We start from the raw sequence: 12,280 nt of genomic DNA on the forward strand, positions 1-12,280 counted from the left end.
CATTCTATGTCGGAATTTTTGATGCTGAAAACTTTACTGGTTATTCTCAGGTCTTTATGTGTAGGTAATCATTCCACGTCAAAGAAAGTTAGAAGAGACAGCAAATGATTCTGTACTATGCATGTCAATCCTAGTTACTTAGAAGGGGCTGGAACATTTGACTGTATAAAATGCAGTCTGAGATGGAATAGTGTGGAAGACTGTCAATGACTTTCACAGACCTAGGACTGGGAACAACAGAAGTAAAGGGGAGGGTGAGTGGGGATGTAGAAGGAATGGTCATTTCCATGAGCTCTTGTTATAGAAGTGCTGTTATTTCAGCAGTTGTTAGGCCTGTGATAAAAATATACTGGTGTGATCAGCAATATAATTTTATCATAGGCCTAACAACTGCTGAAATGGTACAACTTTTATAGTGATATGTTTTATTTTTCACTTTTTTACAGCGATGTATATATACATATATATGTATGTGTGTATATGTAGATAGATATATACCTCTAATGTGATACAGGAAATTTTAACATCAGTGATAAGTCAAGTCACCTAGGAGCCAAAAGTTCTCCTCTCCTTTATTTCATATACATGCTTCCTAATGAATGCAGAAGCCAAATTTACAAAGGACTCAGTACCCAGTTTTAACCAGCCCCATCCAGCCTCAAGGATTTTCTTTCCTATATGATAAATCTGTCCATGGCTCTAGGAACATACATAAAAATCTAGTGGAAAAAAGAAACAGAGAAAAATTATACTGTATATGAAGAGTATAACATAGAAAACACAGATCAACATAGAGAATGCCTTTTGCACTTGATTTTAGCCAAAAGGCCAAGAAACAATAAGAATGCCTTTTAAAAGGTGGATTCAGTTCCTTCAGTCCTATAAATGAACTGTTATTGTTATAATGATTTTTCCCCCCTGGAAAAAGTAAAGTATAAAATCTATTTTCAAAACATATCCATACTTTCCAAGTCCCTCTCTTAAAGATGTAGGGAGTTATATAACATTATGTAAGGCCTAGTAGATGAGCCTTTATCATCTTATATAAATAATTATTAAAATAATGTCATTGATTTTGCTTTCAGCCAAGCATAATTACTGAAAATACTTGTCAAGAAATGTACGGTCTTTTGATTAAATAGAATAATACAGGTTTAAGCTGCCCTTTTCTAGTAAATAAACTACTTTTTACCTATGCAACTCTGTTATAAAATGTGTATTTGAGATGAAAATATGTAAATAGAATAAGTCCCACTGCACATTTCTTCCACTTTACACCAGTGGGAAACTCCTTTTTAGAAGGGAGAAACTGTGTAATTTTCTAGTGTATTTTTTTTCTAAAACATTTCTTAGTTTAAGATTTTTAAAAATCTGCTTACTTTCATCCAGGTCTTAGAGATACATGACTTGTTCTGTTGATTACAACTAAATCAATTATAGGAAAAATAAGTGTAGAAAACATTGGGAACAGATATTAAACACATGGGTGAAAATGGTATATAACAATATAAGGTCTAGTTTTAATTGCCAACAAATAATACTAATTGTTTCAATCTAGTTTGCAAGAGTACTCCAATAAGGGATATAGAAATACTTTAATTAACCTATCAGAGTATAAACTTGATTAAATTATTCAATCATTGCTTGTAAAGAGATAATTTTAGTTACATTGACATGGGTAAAATAGCTATAACTAGAAATAACCTAATTAATAATTGTATACCATAATTATACCAAGTTTCATATTTTAATTTTTTTAAGGCTTTGCATTCTTTTATGCTCTTTACTCTTACAAATATATTTACCATATCCATGCCTTAGAAATATATCAGTATGGACACCAGAATTTCTTTGTATGATAGCAAATTGAACCTGTATGCTAATTGTTGTGTTTGTTTATTATATTTCAGGGTTTTTTTTTTCCTTTGCTGTTTTATGATATTGAGCAATACTTCCAAACAGACAGCCACTTACAATTTAAGTATAACCCTTTGACAATGTATTTGACCTTTACATTGAGTTACCATGATGTGTCATTTCTGAGTATTATTTCTCCAATCCTGTCAACAATTTCTTGTTCTTAGTCTTTGAGGAGGACAAGTGATTTGTATTATTATTGTTATAAAAATGAGAAAACTGAAGCTTAGGGAAATTAAATGAATCATCTAGAGTTAGCAGTTAATGTGATTTTGGACTCAAAATAAGATCTATCAACTTATAAAATATTTTTTCTTTATGTAGGAGAAAGTTATTGCAAATATTTTTGTACAGAGATAGTTGTGTAAGGAACAAATAGACTAATGCCATAGGGAAATGGAAAAACCTTACTCAGCTATTGAAGGAGTTTGGCATTAAATAAGGAATTTTAACAATCTAATTATAATGTTTACCCCTAATTACCTGACCAGAATGAAGAAGGAAATGACAACACACTTCAGTATTCTCACCTGGAGAATCCCATGGACAGAGGAGCCTGGCAGGCTATGTACACAGGGTCGCAAAGAGTCAGATGCAACTGAAGTAACTTAGCACATAGGAGCGCGTACGCATGCACCTGACTAGAAACCTCCATGTTCCTAATACTTACAAGGCATATTTCCTGTCTAGTAACATCTAATACAATAGCCACAAGCCACATGTGGTCATTGAAACACAAGCATAAGAGTTGACCTTAAATAAAAGCAAAACTTTAGTATCACATTTCTATCAACTACATTGTAAGAGCTGACGTGTTCAGCGGTCCCCAATGGTTAGTGGCTGCTGTAAAGAGCAGTACTGAGAAATTTCCATTATCACTGAGTGTTCTTCGTCTCTAGACAAACATACAAAAGATTATTGGTCACTGTGTCTGTATTTTCATGGGGTAGATTACACAAGCTCTGTCTATCTACATGTTACACTTCCTACCCGTGGGGATCACAGTTGACCATGCTACATTAGTCACAGGGCACAGTTTTACAGAGGAGGAAATGGACTAGGTCTTTGATAAGCATTTGCTGCTGTATAGTCAGTTTTTGGTCGTTGTTCAGTCACTCAGTTGTTTTCGACTCTTTGTGACCCCATGGACTGCAGCATGCCAGACTTCACTGTCCTTCACAATCTCCCTGAGTTTGCTCAAGCTCATGCCCATTGAATCGGTGATGTCATTCAACCATAGCGTCCCCTGTCATCCCCTTTCTCTTCCTGTCTTCAATCTTTCCCAGCATCGGGGTACACTCAGTTAAGACAGCATAAATTAAGAGCTTTTAAAAAGTGATTTATTCATAAGATCCAAATTTAAATTGGCTACTTTCCTTAATACCACACAACCTTTGATAGTGCAATGTCATACACTGTATGTGTTGTGTGTGTGTGTGTAAATCTGTTTGAGGAAGTGGGAGGGGCTATTGAGTTTAGAAAACAGAACATAAAAGCCAGTCATACTTGAATAACAATAATGACCTTTCTTTAATTTATATAACTAATGACTCTCAATGGCTTAATGATGGACATCTGAAACATGAATTCAGTGTGTTTCAAATCCAAAAGAGAGGAAATTGAAGTTAAGAAAAAAATATCATTTACCAATGTGCCTACTAATATCTTTGCTAATAATTATTTTAATTTCTTAATTGAACTCCTTCCTTCTGGTCCAACAATCTTTTTTCTTAGATATTATTCCTTGGTTGTTTTAAGGTCAACTTAGAATTAATTATTTTCTTAATCCTGGCTAGTCCAAAATGGCTTTAGATGTTAGATTATTAACTAATAATTTAGCTTAGTGTAAAATTCTAGGTTAATAATTATCTTTTCTAATACTTTTAAGATATCAATCAGCGGTCTTATGCTAAGCATAACTGCTAAAGAAAAGTCTAACTTCAACTGACTATATTAATATCTTGGTTATTCAGTTCAATTCAGTTCAACAGTTCAATTCAGTCACTCAGTCGTGTCAGTGCGACCCCATGAATCGCAGCACGCCAGGCCTCCCTGTCCATCACCAGCTCCCAGAGTTCACCCAAACTCATGTCCATCGAGTCAGTGATGCCATCCAGCCATCTCATCCTCTGTCATCCGTTCTCCTCCTGCCCCCAATCCCTCCCAGCATCAGAATATTTTCCAATGAGTCAACTCTTCACATGAGGTGGCCAAAGTACTGGAGTTTCAGCTATAGCATCAGTCCTTCCAAAGAATACCCAGGGCTGATCTTCAGAATGGACTGGATGGATCTCCTTGCAGTCCAAGGGACTTTCAAGAGTCTTTTAGAACACCATAGTTCAAAAGCATCAGTTCTTCGGCACTCAGCTTTCTTCACAGTCCAACTGTCAATCCATACATGACCACTGGAAAAACCATAGTCTTGACTAGACAGACCTTTGTTGGCAAAGTAATGTCTCTGCTTTTCAATATGCTATCTAGGTTGGTCATAATTTTCCTTCCAAGGAGTAAGTGTCTTTTAATTTCATGGCTGCAATCACCATCTGCAGTGATTTTGGAGCCCCCCAAAATGAAGTCTGACACTGTTTCTACTGTTTCACCATTTGCCATGAAGTGATGGGACCAGATGCCATGATCTTCATGTTCTGAATGTTGAGCTTTAAGCCAACTTTTTCACTCTCTTCTTTCACTTTCATCAGGAGGCTCTTTAGTTCTTCACTTTCTGCCATAAGGGTGGTGTCATCTGCACATCTGAGGTTATTGATATTTCTCCCAGCAATCTTGATTCCAGCTTGTGCTTCTTCCAGTCCAGCGTTTCTCATGATGTACTCTGCATTTATGTTAAATATGCAGGGTGACAATATACAGCCTTGACCTACTCCTTTTCCTATTTGGAACCAGTCTGTTGTTCCATGTCCAGTTCTAACTATTGCTTCCTGAACTGCATACAGGTTTCTCAAGAGGCAGGTCAGGCGGTCTGCTATTCCCATCTCGTTCAGAATTTTCCACAGTTTATTGTGATCCACACAGTCAAAGGCTTTAGCATAGTCAACAAAGCAGAAATAGATGTTTTTCTGGAACTCTGTTGCTTTTTTGATGATCCAGTAGATGTTAGCAATTTGATCTCTGGTTCCTCTGCCTTTTCTAAAACCAGCTTGAGCATCTGGAAGTTCACGGTTCACTTAGTGCTGAAGCCTGGCTTGGAGAATTTTGAGCATTACTTTACTAGCGTGTGACATGAGCGCAATTGTGCGGTAGTTTGACCAATCTTTGGCATTGCCTTTCTTTGGAATTGGAATGAAAACTGACCTTTTCCTGTCCTGTGGCCACTGCTGAGTTTTCCAAATTTGCTGGCATATTGAGTGCAGCACTTTCCAGCATGATCTTCCAGGGTGGTCTCATAATACTTAATAATAATTTTCTGTTTTTGTTTGATCTTATACATTTTCATTATGAGGTGCCTGGTGTCAATCTCTATTTTTCCTGCTCAAGGCTTCCAAGAGTCAAATCTTTCTTCAATATAAGGAAATTGTTAGTCATTATATATTCAAATACATAGGGATTTTACACTGGATCTTTAGGGTCTCATAAGTTCACTTGTATTTTCTATTTTTTATTTCTCTGAACTATATCTTGAGCTATTTCTTGAGTTTTATCATTTGATTAAAAAAAACCTATAGGATTTTTATATTTGATCTACCTATTAAGTCATCTATTTAGGTTATTACTATTTTTTCAATAGCTATACATTTGGCCTAGAAGTGCTATTTGATTATTTTCCATATTTTGTGATTTTACCTTTATATTTTGTCATTGCTTAAGTTTTTATTTTTATCTACTCAAACACTTTAAAATATTTATTTCAATTGTAACAATATGCCATCCTAATATCATAAATTCTCCACTGTTTAGTATTAACTTCTTCTCCACATTGTGGATTATATCATGTTATGTTTATAATTTGAGTGTGGACTCATCTATAGGAATTTTTATTTTATTTGTATGTGTGCTGTATGTGTTATATGAATCTTCTCTATCCTGAGTCACTGAAGGAGAGTGTCTGATTTGCTTCAGTGCAGGCCCTAAGTTTCCATCAGTTCTTGATCAATTTCTGTATTAATTTCTCAGTTTGTGGCTATGAATAGGAAGATACTGTAATTTATTATCCTAACAGGATACTTATAAAAGTGAATGGGAATTTTATACAAAGAGTAAACCAGGATTGTCCAGGACCAAATAGGATGTATTGTCATTTTATTCATGATCATGAGAATACTGAGAGTGTGAATATTAAAGCCATGAATAGAATATGCATAGTGTATTTTTTTTTTTTCCATTGGAAACCTTGGGGCAATGGAAAGTTCCTATTGATGTACCTGTAGCTACTGATAAGAGGTTTTATATTCTCATTTTAGGGACTGGACAAGTTCTAGCTCATAAACAAGTAATATTTGAAACTTATTTAAGTAGTTTAATTTCTGTGACCTGGATTGGTCACTCCACATGGGCTTTCTAACTCCAGCTTCCTGTTCTTAAAAGGTTATGTCCAGTTCTGATCTGCAAATTAATGAATCTACTTCAGATTCACCTCATGTTCACTGCTCTTGGGTGTTGTCCTGATTTGGTCAGAACTCATAGTTATGTTTTAATTTGTAAAGCTATTTGTTATTCAGCACTGTTATATATTTACTTGGAGTAAAAGCAGGTTTTGTTTGTTTGTTTGTTTGTTTTTTTAATATCAACTTAGTCTCCTGTATGGGCTTCCCTGATAACTCAGATGGTAAAGAATCTGCCCGCAAGAAACCTGGGTTTGATTCCTGGGATGGGAAGATCACCTGGAGGAGGGCATGGCAACCCACTCCTGTATACTTGCCCGGAGAATCTGCAGGGACCGAGCAGCCTGATGGACTAAGGTCCCTGGAGCCACAAAGAGCCAGACACGGCTGACTAATTAAGCACAACACAGTACAGTCTATTGCATTTGTGAGCACAATTTTAGGTAAATAACATTAACATATTTTAAAAGAACATTATACAACTGTAGGTTTCATTCTATTGGTTTTCTTATACATTCGTGTTTATTTTTCTCTTCCTTAAAGGCCTGGGATAATTTTGTGATTTCTTTGCTAGTTCATTGGCTGTATTCTCTACATTGTTCCCCATATTTTTCTATTTCTTTATTTGTCGTTTCTCCAAATATAGTAACAATTCACATGTACATCAAGAGTCTCTACATAATGTAGCACTACACTATTGCTAAACCTCTGAAAAAGAGGAAAGCCAATATCAAGGGTCAGCAGACAAAGTCTTATGAGCCAAATACAGCCCATCGAGTCATTTTGAGCCTGTGAGGTAGGGGTGATTTTTTATAGTTTAAAAAAATTGAAAAAAGTCAAAACCAATATTTTCAACCTATGAATATGATATAAAGTTCAATTTTTGCATATTTATACATTTTTACTGAACTCACATGCATTCATTTATGTATTGCCCTTGGACTATTCTCATATTATAAGAGCAGAGTTGACTAGTTACAAGAAATGTGATTTGAACCACAGGCCTAAAATATTTGCTATTTTGTGCTTTACAAGGAAAGCATTCTAACTTCTCAGTTAGACAATTAAAGGTAATGATATACTCTTTAACAAATCTAGAATTCCTATGACTAAAAACAATGGGGTGCATTTTAATTAAATCATTTGAGTATAAATAAGCTAGTGTGGCATTGTGCTTTAGAAACTGGAATGAGAGAGGGGGTAGGAGTGATATAATTTATCCTAATAGAAATTCTGGTAATTCCAAGATCAAGAATAAAAACAGAAGAAGCCATATAATGAAAATAATAAAATAAGTGAAGAGTAGAAATATTTGTGTATGTTTCTAAAGCAGTTGTCTAATAAGTGTCAGTATTTTACAGCACCGGTATAAATAACAAGACTGCTGCTGCTAAGTCGCTTCAGTCGTGTCCCACTCTGTGCGATCCTATAGATGGCCGCCCACCAGGCTCTGCCATCCCTGGGATTCTCCAGGCAAGAACACTGGAGTGGGTTGCCATTTCCTTCTCCAAAATAACAAGACTAGTATTAGTTTAAAAGTTACAGAAAATATACCATGCAAGATCTTGATGTTTTGAATCTTATGTCTTCGTGAAATACAGAGGGATGAAAAAATTTGACTACATTAAATATAGATCAACAACCGTCATACTAAGAGAAATAAGAGCTACATGCTCTTCTGGGGAAAAACTCAAAGCAGCATAAAAGAAAGAGAAAACTGATTTTGGCAAAAGGTTTGAAGGTTTCCTCTCCTGAGAGTCAGATGAGTTCACATTAACATATCAAGGGGACTAATGTACTGGGAAACAACTGGTCACACACACAAAAATAAATCAAGTATGATATAAAACTAATAAATATTTCTTTGTCATTAATAGACCTCCTTTCTTCCATGTGCATTATTAGTCAGACAGTCAAGGATTGCTAACCTTTTAAAATAATGAAGGACCTGCAACTGTTAAGGTAGTCTTCAGAACCAAATTTTATTTTAAAATCTGAAGAACTAAGCCAAATTAAAAATATATTCTTATTTGATTTGCTCTTGAATTTAGAAAAAGATTTTTTTAAATGTGTTATTAATCTATATCTCAACTCCTGGGGGACTGTACTTGTCTACAGGATTGTGGAATTTGTAAAGAAAATGACCTTCATTGACAAAAGTTCAGTACATGTTCAATGAGAAACGGGTATCATAATTGGATTCACAGTTCTAGGGCTGAGCTGAGGGGAGTGAAAGAGCCTGCAGGGAGTGATCACTATGTTATAGGCATTGTACTAAGTGATTTACATAGATTATTTAATTTAATATTCACATGACGTTGACAAGTTACTCGACTTTATACATGAAAAAATTGGGACTCAGAGAAAATAAATTATGTATCTGCTGCCTAGTTAGCAGAAAGTAGTAGAGCTCAACTTAGCAATCTAAAACATGCTATTCTCAGGACACTGTTCTGTTTATATTTATGGCAGGATTATCCCAGGACAAGCTATAACTTATAAAATACAGCTGGAAGGTTAAAAACACAGGCTGTGGACTCAGACAGACCCAGATTGAATGTTCAAGCTAGAAAATACCAAGTCCTAACTGGAAAGTTATTTAACCTCTTGGACTTTAGTTTCCTTCTTTGTAAAACAAGTGTAATTATTACCTATTACATACAACTGTCAAGGTCAATAAGCTTAGGCAAATAAGACACCTAGTCAGTGCCTGGCACAGAAACTGTTAACTACAACTATCGTTATCAATGTCAGCTCTGTCTTCTTCACCATGGTTTCTGTTAAGTTCCCCAAACTTTCTCCAAGTGGTTTGACTCTCTTTACTTGATGAACTTGTCACATAACACTGACCTTTAATATGTGTACTCGTTACCACATGGAACAATCTAGCAGATCTTAACTAATTATTAAAATATTTCATTTCATAATTAACCAATGCATCCAGTAATAAATTAATAGCTTTGATTAAAACTAGAAGCTTTTCCCTCCTCATAAAGCACACAGATAGTAGATAATTAACAAATCAAAACACCAAGCAATTTCAGGTAATGATAAATGTTACAAAGAAAAAGACAACAGGGTAAAGAGATGAAGAGGAGGTGTTTAAGAAAGGCCACTTAAAGGTTGTTCTTCTGATAGAAAAAAACATGAAAAAAATGAAAAAGTCAAGTCCAAATCCAGGAAAAGACTATACCAGGCAGTGGGCAAAGAAGCATAAAAGTCTGTGTGACTTAATGCGAGAGCTAGAGATAGAAGAATAGAAAAGGAACCTCAAAGATATTAATCATAGGGTGCCAACTTAATTGCCTGAACTGTTACCTACATATTATGAGAATCCACCAGAACATTCTAACAAGCAAGGCCTATGATTTAACTTCTGATTTTTAATAGATCCTTCTGGTTGCTCTTTCAATGAGGAGAGGAGGAAAGAACTCAGTCATGAAGTTATTGATCTTCTTGAGTAACTTGGAACTGTGCCTTGGACTGGGGACTACAAACAGAGTGGTGAGAAGCTCTCTGATTTGGGGAGTGCTTTGTAGGTGGAGATACTAGGATTTATTGCTAGATTAGATATGGGATTTCAATATAGTTCTATCAGCCAGTCAGTTCACTCAGTCATGTCTGACTCTTTGCAACCCCATTAACTGCAGCACGCCAGGCCTCCCTGTCCATCACAAACTCCCGGAGCTTACTCAAACTCATGTCCATTGAGCTGATGTTGCCATCCAACCATCTCATCCTCTGTCATCCCCTTTCTCTTCCTGCCTTCAACCTTTCCCAGCATCAGAGTCTTTTCCAATAAGTCAGCTCTAGTTCTATAACTCTAATGAATCTAGTTCTATATCTCTTTATAAAAAGTTATTGATCTCACTGTGTGTATAATAACAAATGTGAGATTTATGAAAGTATAAGCTCATGAAAACTAAACTTTTTTTTTTTTGCTATTAATAAAACCTGATCCTGCGATGGATGCAGAATCATAAAAGTTGCATATAACTAGCTTGAAAGTGAAAATCACTCAGTCGTGTCTCTTTGTGACGCCATGGACTCTAGAGTCCATGGAATTCTCCAGGCCAAAATACTGGAGTGGGTAACCTTTCTCTTCTCCAAGGGGACCTTCCCAACCCAGGGATCAAAACCAGGTCTCCCTCATTGCAGGCAGATACTTTACCAGCTGAGCCACCAGGGAAGCCCAAGAATACTGGAGTGGGTAGCCTATCCCTTCTCCAGTGGATCTTCCCAACCCAGGGATCTAACTGGGGTCTCCTGCATTGCAGGCAGATTCTTTACCATCTGAACACTCAGGGAAGCCCTATAACTAGCTTAAATGTATTTAAAGTTAAAATGCTAACGTGTATGAATTAAATGCATGAAGGGCATCGGTAAGAAATGTTGAGAGGTACTTGGTCACCCTCTTTTTACATCGCCAGGCACAACACTACCTCTATGCTTTGTTAAAATACATGATTTATGAACATTGTCTCTGTTCTCTGTAAAGTGCTGCACTGGGCCTCCTGGTGGCTCAGACGGTACAGCATCTGCCTGCAGTGCGGGAGACCCGGGTTTGATCCCTGGGTTGGGAAGATTCCCCCTGGAGAAGGAAATGGCAACCCACTCCGGTACTCTTGCCTGGAAAATTCCACGGACTAAGGAGCCTGGTAGGCTACAGTCCATGGGGTCACAAAGAGTTGGACACAACTGAGCGACTTCACATACAATGCTATTCCAAACCCCTTTCCCACTTCTAATCATATGGCTATGCAAGTAAATACTTTCTAAACATGAGCTCAAACATTCACCAGCTAACCAGAGTGTTGGTTTTTTTTTTTTTTTTTCTGTCACATGCCACATACTTTCTTGATATTGGTTAATGTGTTTACATGAAATCTCCGCTAACCATTATCTTGAGAAAAGTAACCCTTAAAATGAATTAATTAGAAAAGATGGAAGATGGTCATGTGATGTCAGTCAAGCTCACCTCCTTTCCTAGGTGCCCAGGGTTCCTGGCATAATGGGGCTATCAGTGTGTTTGACCCTGTTAGTGGGTGTAATAGACAGATAAGCACCTGATAATGGGCCTAGATTGCTGGTTGTGCCTAAAGTAGAAATTCTGGAGCTCCCTGTGGGTCCCACGCAGTTTATCCCTTTTAATATATGTGTTCTAATCAATTCATGGTGATTGTTGTTCATCCCAAAGGATCTGTTTGATCACTTTAGGTCATTACTGTATCTGCACTGGTTAGTCAGGGCAGGCAAAATTCTTTAAATGCGCTCTACACTGAGGTCTGGGGAAAGTGGTCTAAAGGTTTCCAGGGCAGCATGAAAATAGATGCTGGGTGGATTGTAGGCTCTTTTATAAGATTTGGGGGTCCCTGATACCAGAAGTATCCCTCTGGTTTTAGGATTCTTTTACGACTAATTTGTTGTTTTACTGTGGAAATCTGTTATACAGATGGATATCTAATGTCCTATGAGTACTGTGTAATTTCTGTATCTTCAACATCCATATGATTTTAACATTAACAGTCCCAACTGGAAGAACCTTAACTTTTGAAAATAAATCATTCTGGGGGGAGGTTTAAAATCTTATATATCGGAATAGGCACATTTATTTCATATGAACCTAAAATGCAAAGCAAAAGATTGAAATGCACTTAATACGTATTTGAAGTCTTTGTAACAGAGAAGAAAACTTATTACAAAATTTAGATATGAAACATCACCATCACTAAAGAAAAAGTTGATTAGACAATGGCTTCCATGTACATTTGACTATCAAGCCTTAAAGAGTAAAGTAGAATAAACTG

This window comes from Ovis aries, unplaced genomic scaffold (assembly GCF_016772045.2).
Source record: "Ovis aries strain OAR_USU_Benz2616 breed Rambouillet unplaced genomic scaffold, ARS-UI_Ramb_v3.0 scaffold_83, whole genome shotgun sequence".
Taxonomy (NCBI): Eukaryota; Metazoa; Chordata; class Mammalia; order Artiodactyla; family Bovidae; genus Ovis; species Ovis aries.